This window comes from Petromyzon marinus, chromosome 3 (genome assembly GCF_048934315.1).
Source record: "Petromyzon marinus isolate PM22_M1 ecotype Great Lakes invasive population chromosome 3, UKy_Petmar_22M1.pri1.0, whole genome shotgun sequence".
Taxonomy (NCBI): domain Eukaryota; kingdom Metazoa; phylum Chordata; class Hyperoartia; order Petromyzontiformes; family Petromyzontidae; genus Petromyzon; species Petromyzon marinus.
Window position 1 is genome coordinate 8,206,353 of NC_133669.1, and position 6,148 is coordinate 8,212,500.

General features: G+C 47.5%; 1 long non-coding RNA gene across 1 annotated transcript in view; it reads right to left on the reverse strand.

Moving 5' to 3' along the window:
- Positions 1–1,175: 1,175 nt before the first annotated feature.
- LOC116958552 (uncharacterized) overlaps positions 1,176–6,148 on the reverse strand; it is an 8,262-nt gene continuing 3,289 nt past the window's right edge. Inside the window, exons 2-3 of the long non-coding RNA XR_004405426.2 lie at positions 5,850–5,884; positions 1,176–2,722 (exon numbers count right to left, since the gene is read on the reverse strand). This is a non-coding gene — a long non-coding RNA (uncharacterized LOC116958552). The remainder of the gene's footprint in view (positions 2,723–5,849; positions 5,885–6,148) is intronic.

Sequence of the window (6,148 nt, forward strand, 5' to 3'; positions counted from 1 at the left end):
CTCTTCTCAATCCTCCACAACGACTCAACCCACCTCGGTTGCCCCCCCCGCCACTCAGCCCCCCCCCCTTCCCACTCTCTACGCTCACGTGACTCGCCGCGCGTTTCCCCGGTAACTATCAGTTGCCATGACGACGGACCCGAGCAGACGAGACAGATTATGCAGCGCATATGAAGCGAGCGTATTTGTAGAACCACACACACACATATATACAAAGACACACACATATATAAGCTTTACGGTATTCGTAAATACCTATATACAAACAACCACATATGTGGCCATCTCATCATTACACGTAGTAGTAGTATCATTATTATAATTATTCATTTCCTCCGTGGTCAATCCACTGCTAGATGAAGGTCGCTGCCGCCTTCTCTCAATGCTGCGTTGTTACCAAAACAACAACTTGGCACCTGCCACCCGAGATGATGCCACACGTCTCGCTGACATTCATAACAGCCTCGAATAAAAAATTAAAATTGGGGATTGATATGTGCGTGTTAAATATCCACTGCTGGATGAAAGGCCTTCCTCTCGCCGTGTCGATTGTGTGTGTTGGGGGTGGGAGATGAGGGGGGAGAGGGGGGTCGCGCGTTTGCCACTGACGTTCACCGTGGCCGAGAATTGAAATCAGAGGTCTCTGGATTCATCGCGGTGACCCAGGAGCCCCCTGAAACCCACATCGCCACCCGCACCCTGGGCTCCATGGATCACGAAGATCAAGAGTCTTTATCATAATCTTTGTCCGTACTCGAGGAATCCGATGAGCTATGAAGCTCTTTTTTTTCCCCCACAGATGTCCAGGCAAAAACTCGTATTAAAATTTAAATGAGATCGTAGTGATGATAATAGTGGCTCTGGGCCACTTATAGATTGACTCGGCATGTGTGACACGTGCATTCGCAACGATGCCTTTTTCATCGATTGTTATGCCCGTTGGGGGCATTATGAGAAGTGCTGTTCGCGAGCAACTATTAAGGCTTGCACCGGGCGCAAGACGGGGTGGAGTTGCCATAACACCACCGACACGTTGCCCGGCCGCCTTTGTCTTCCTAGCACTGGCGAAATCCCTCATCAACGTCTCCCCCCCCCCCCCCTCGAAATATACCGCGGAAAAAAACATCATCTCCTCCCCGCCCCCCCCCCCCCACGAGATTCGAATTAGCATTTGAAAGACCACGCCTTTTATTTAATCTCTTTCAGCTTTTATTTCTTTTTAAATGTCTCCTCATTTGCAACAGCGCACACGGGGGAAGGGAGAAGGGGAGGGTGGATTCTCCCGGGTTAATCTTTTGAAATGTATTGAAGGCCACGCGGAGCCCTCTGATTGGCTGGGAGACCCGGCCCGACCGTTGTATGTACGGGGATTCCCTGAAAGGCCCCTGCGAGTGTCGGCCAATCAAGAGACGATATAATAAGTTTCACATGCAACTGGTCGTTATTATGTTTCGCTGTTATTATTATTATCATGAAGTAATGTATGTTTACAAAAAAATGCATTCGTCAATAGCATTGTCTTAAAATGTAAAAATATATATATAATTGGCGACGTTTCGGGCAATAGCCCTTCTTCATTTCATATGAATGATCTGCGTGCTATGAAGGGCATTTGCGTTGTTAGACTACTGTGTTATTACAAATGTGTTGAGTTTTTGTCTGTTTGTTAACAATGCAACAACAACAGCAGCATCACTAAAGCAAGTGTATAAATAATTCTGGGAAAAAAATCATAATATAAAAGTGGCCTTAAGTGGCAGTATAGCAAGTAATTTGTAGCAGCAATAGGCTTAGAGTGTAATGATTTATTTATTTATGGATTCGCATCGATGTTTACGCTCACGAACACAACTATCGATTATTATATTTTTGCGAATCGTGCGCTAATTACACAATAATGATAATATATTTGGGTTCATAATATACGTTTTTTGGGGTTAGATCGCCAAGTAAGGTTTGTCAAAAAGCAAAACATTCCAATTTGTTACTAGTACAGCAAACCGGTGTTATGGAGAGTAAACCCACAAAATGTACAATTCGAGTACGACGTTTCGCCAAAAAAATCACGACTAGCATCATCAGGCAACAGCTAGAGTTGTGGAGAAATTTCTGCTGTATAAGGGTGAATGGTATAAGTGACAGACTGAATTATCCAATCACGATCAGTCACAATCAGTACGTTACCGTGAAATAAGCTACATGTGACTGATTCTATCCAATCACAGTTACAATGTGGACACCGTTGGAAAGACGCCACTCGTGGCAGCTACAAGGAAACAATTCTGCTTGAGAAAACGATAAAAACTATTTTCAAACTATTCGAATCAATAACATTCGAAAAATCTGGATTACTATTCCTGTGCCGATAGGAAACCCTGCACCAGACTACCGTAGTCAGATTTTTGTGAATTGGCAAAAACATCCCAAACAACAAACATCACTCGGTAAAGACACCAACGTTGGGCGCACGTTGGCATGCGGTTGTAACCGTTGGATGAACGTTGGCCCAACGTTGTACCCAAAACGTTCCAATTTGGATCTTGCATTACATCTTGGGACATCGATGATTATTTCCCACTTAAATAAAGGGCAACCTACGAGAGTGATAGACGGTGCAAAATCACGCGGTGCGATTCCGTACTGCGACGCATGCTGTTCTCGAAGCTTCAATCTCGTGTTCGGCAGCCCGGGAAACACACACAGTCCATTCCTTGCTGAGTAGCTACAAGAGAAGAGATATCTGGTCATTGCGTTGTGGTATTATTGGCATCATCATCCGCAAGCAACAACAGCAATAGCAGAACCGGCATCTGCACCGGCATGCAACGCAGCAACATCAAAATTACAACAAGGAGTACCAGAACCGTCATCAGCAGCCATCACCATCGTAGTCATCATCATCGTAAGCTTCAACAATTCTAATCATCATTATGTACACAATCATCATCAGTCTGTCTCTCTGTCTGTCGCCGTATGTCTGTAGATTTGTGCAAAGGCAAAAGGCGCGCGCGTACGTGTGTGTACGCGCGTGTGTTGGAGCCGGGTTGTTTATATATACATTTATATATTTTTTTCCCAATCCGCTTTCCACAAATTTCCGCGGGGAATTTCCAGCGAAACACGAATTCGACGTGAAGAGAAGAAATAGGTCAAATCTGCAATCTCGCCAGATAATGCCACCGTGGTCACGTGACTCCCCGTGCCGCCTGCCCCCCCCCCACCACTCCACCCCCGCCCTCCCCTCCCCCTGCCGTTCTCGACAATTGCCTGCTGGGGGGGACGATTATATCGATTATTATCGTTATCGATTAACCGCCTCCCCCACCGTGACCACGTGACTCCCCGTGCCGCCTGCCCCCCCCCACCACTCCACCCCCGCCCTCCCCTCCCCCTGCCGTTCTCGACAATTGCCTGCTGGGGGGGATGATTATATCGATTATTATCGTTATCGATTAACCGCCCCCCCCCCTCCACTCCCGCCCCTAATGTGCATGTGACAGCCCCCATATGTCAGTCCACTGCTGGACGAGGGCCTCCCCGTACGCCACGGACGTATTTTGACCGTACCACACCAGCCTGGTCACTTTCAGGTTGCTGACGCACGGGGAGCGTCGACTTTGGAGAGGAGGACGGTACAACAACGCATTTTATACTGCAAGGCAAATCCACAACACAGTCCGTGTTTATTTGAAGATGGGCCATTGCCCGAAACGTCATCTTTTTACATCGCTTTTAGACGTATTTTAGGCAGATTCATGTTGTTCTATATTTGGGGCGATGCCTCTTCTGCGTAGCCGAGAGAGGGTTCGGGAATCTGCCGCGAACAAGGGCAACGTTTTCTTAGCTCTTTCGGTAAAGTCACGTTGAAGGGAAACAATAAAATAATAATATATATAGAACAATAAAAAATTCTCACGACGTTTCGACCATAACACAAACGGTCGTCATCAGGTGTGTCGGTTTGCATAAATTTATTTATTTTTAAACGGTGTATTTATTTATTTAAAAAACGTCAGCGCCACGCGCAGCGATTTGGCAGTTTATTTAGAAGGACTAGTCCATCTATGTTCTGAAAAGAGGAGGGGGGAGACGAAAAATTAATGTATGCTGTCTAAAAGCCACTGTAAGCGTAAACATGTTCACACTGTAAGCGTGAACATAAACAATTTCAGGTCTTAATTGATTGTTGCAGTCACGAAAGCTTACTGCAGTCACGAAAGCTTTAAATCAAAATTTAAGGGCAACGTTGCCCAGGAACGTCGTACGTAGAGCGTTGAACAGAATTTGCTTTACGCCGTTGCAATATTGTTATTGAGCAACGTTGTTTTTTGAGTCATCGAAATCGCCGCACTCGTGCTGTGAATAACGAAGCGTCCCCCTCCCCCCGAGAGCAGGAGCTAAACATCGCGCCGCGCGCGCTGAGTCTTCGAGCCCGTGGACACGCCGAGTGGATTTTATTTTTTAATATTTCAAGGGGCTGCCTTGGCAGTGGCGGGGAGGGCGGTGGTGGGGGATGCGGACTTCATGCAGAACTGGCCTCGTTAAATATCGACGCTGGGTGTCTGCGCGCGTGACGCTTGTTTGTTTGTAAGCATGGGAAACGCCCAAGACTCGCGAACCTGGCGACCCGAGTTCGATTCCCGCGAGCCAGCGACGATTATCAAGAACCGGTCGTGGGCCTCCCCTGGATGGGCTCAGCCTTAAATTATTACCTGCCGCGACGAGTGTAAACATCGCCACTTAGGGGACAAAGGCGGCCGGGCGTGGTGCTGCTCACCCACCACCTCGTGTGCCGTTCCGGCCTTCATAGTCGCTCACTTTTCCCCAACAGCTTGTTAAAGGCTACATGGGGTATCTCTGTATTTGTCTTCTGTGTGTAAAGACGTATGTGTCTGTCTGTCGGTTCCTTCATCTGTCTGTGTGTCTGTCTGATGATGATGATGGTGGTGACGAAGATGAATTTGCTTTAGCGACTGATGATGATTATGATTCTGTCAATATTGATGCTTCTGCTGCTCAATGACGCTGTTTACGAAGATGATGATGATGAGGGTGCCACTGACACAGTTGCTACTGCTGAGACCTTTGCTGCTCTTGTTGATAATGCTACTACTACTACCACCACCACAGTTTAATATTATTATTGCTGATATTGCTGCTGCTCATGGTGATTTTAATATTTCTTCTGCTGCTGCTGTTGCCGCTACTGCTGATAATTAAGATGCTGCTGCTACCACTGCCGTTGCTAATGATTGTTACGCTCCTGCTACTGCTGCTTCTGATCACAATCGTACTGCCGCTGCTGCTGCTATGAATTGATAAAGCGGATTCGCGACGTCAAGCATACGGAGCGGCTCTTATCGTGTAGCCACAGACGCCTTGGCTGCGTGTCACTGGCCGCCCAACGCCGGCCTGAATCTCCGTCAAAGAGAACAGAGACCGCGGTGCCGGTAAACTGCGCTCTTCGGCGATGAGGTCACCCACCGCACCCCCCTGACCTCTCATCCGTCACGGATCCGGGATGAATCCCGCCCCCCCCCCCCTTAGTCCCTCTTTAGATCACGTGACGTCGCTTCATCTCCCCACCGCGCACCCGGCCACCCCCATCCCTCGCAACACTTCAGGACACTCGCGGTTTCAGATCTCTCCGTGTGCGGCTCCTGCTTGCGTCCCGCCCCCCCCCCGCCACTCATACCCCTCCTTCTCCTCTCCCCACTATCATGAGCATCAACACTATCACCATCATAATCACGAGCATCACCATTATAATCACCAATGTCACAGTGAACACCAACATCACTATCAATGTGTATGTTTGTTGAACTTCTTTCGCACCGTACGTTGCCTACCGTGCTAGTCGGAGGTCCGGGAGAAGGATGACAAACTAAACACAAAAAGCAGTTGTAAGAGAAATTCGTTTTCAATATGAGAAATTAGTTTTCAATATTACCACCACCATCAGTTTAACACGTAGGTTTTCGCGACCAATATCATCCATAATACAGTTTTTTTTTTACTGAGTACGACGTTTCGCCAGTAATTACAACTAGCTTCATCAGGCGACATTAGACAATCGTCGTACGCTATACCACTAGAAAAACGACCACCATCATGAGCAAATCTATCACCAACTTCACATCCACTGCGA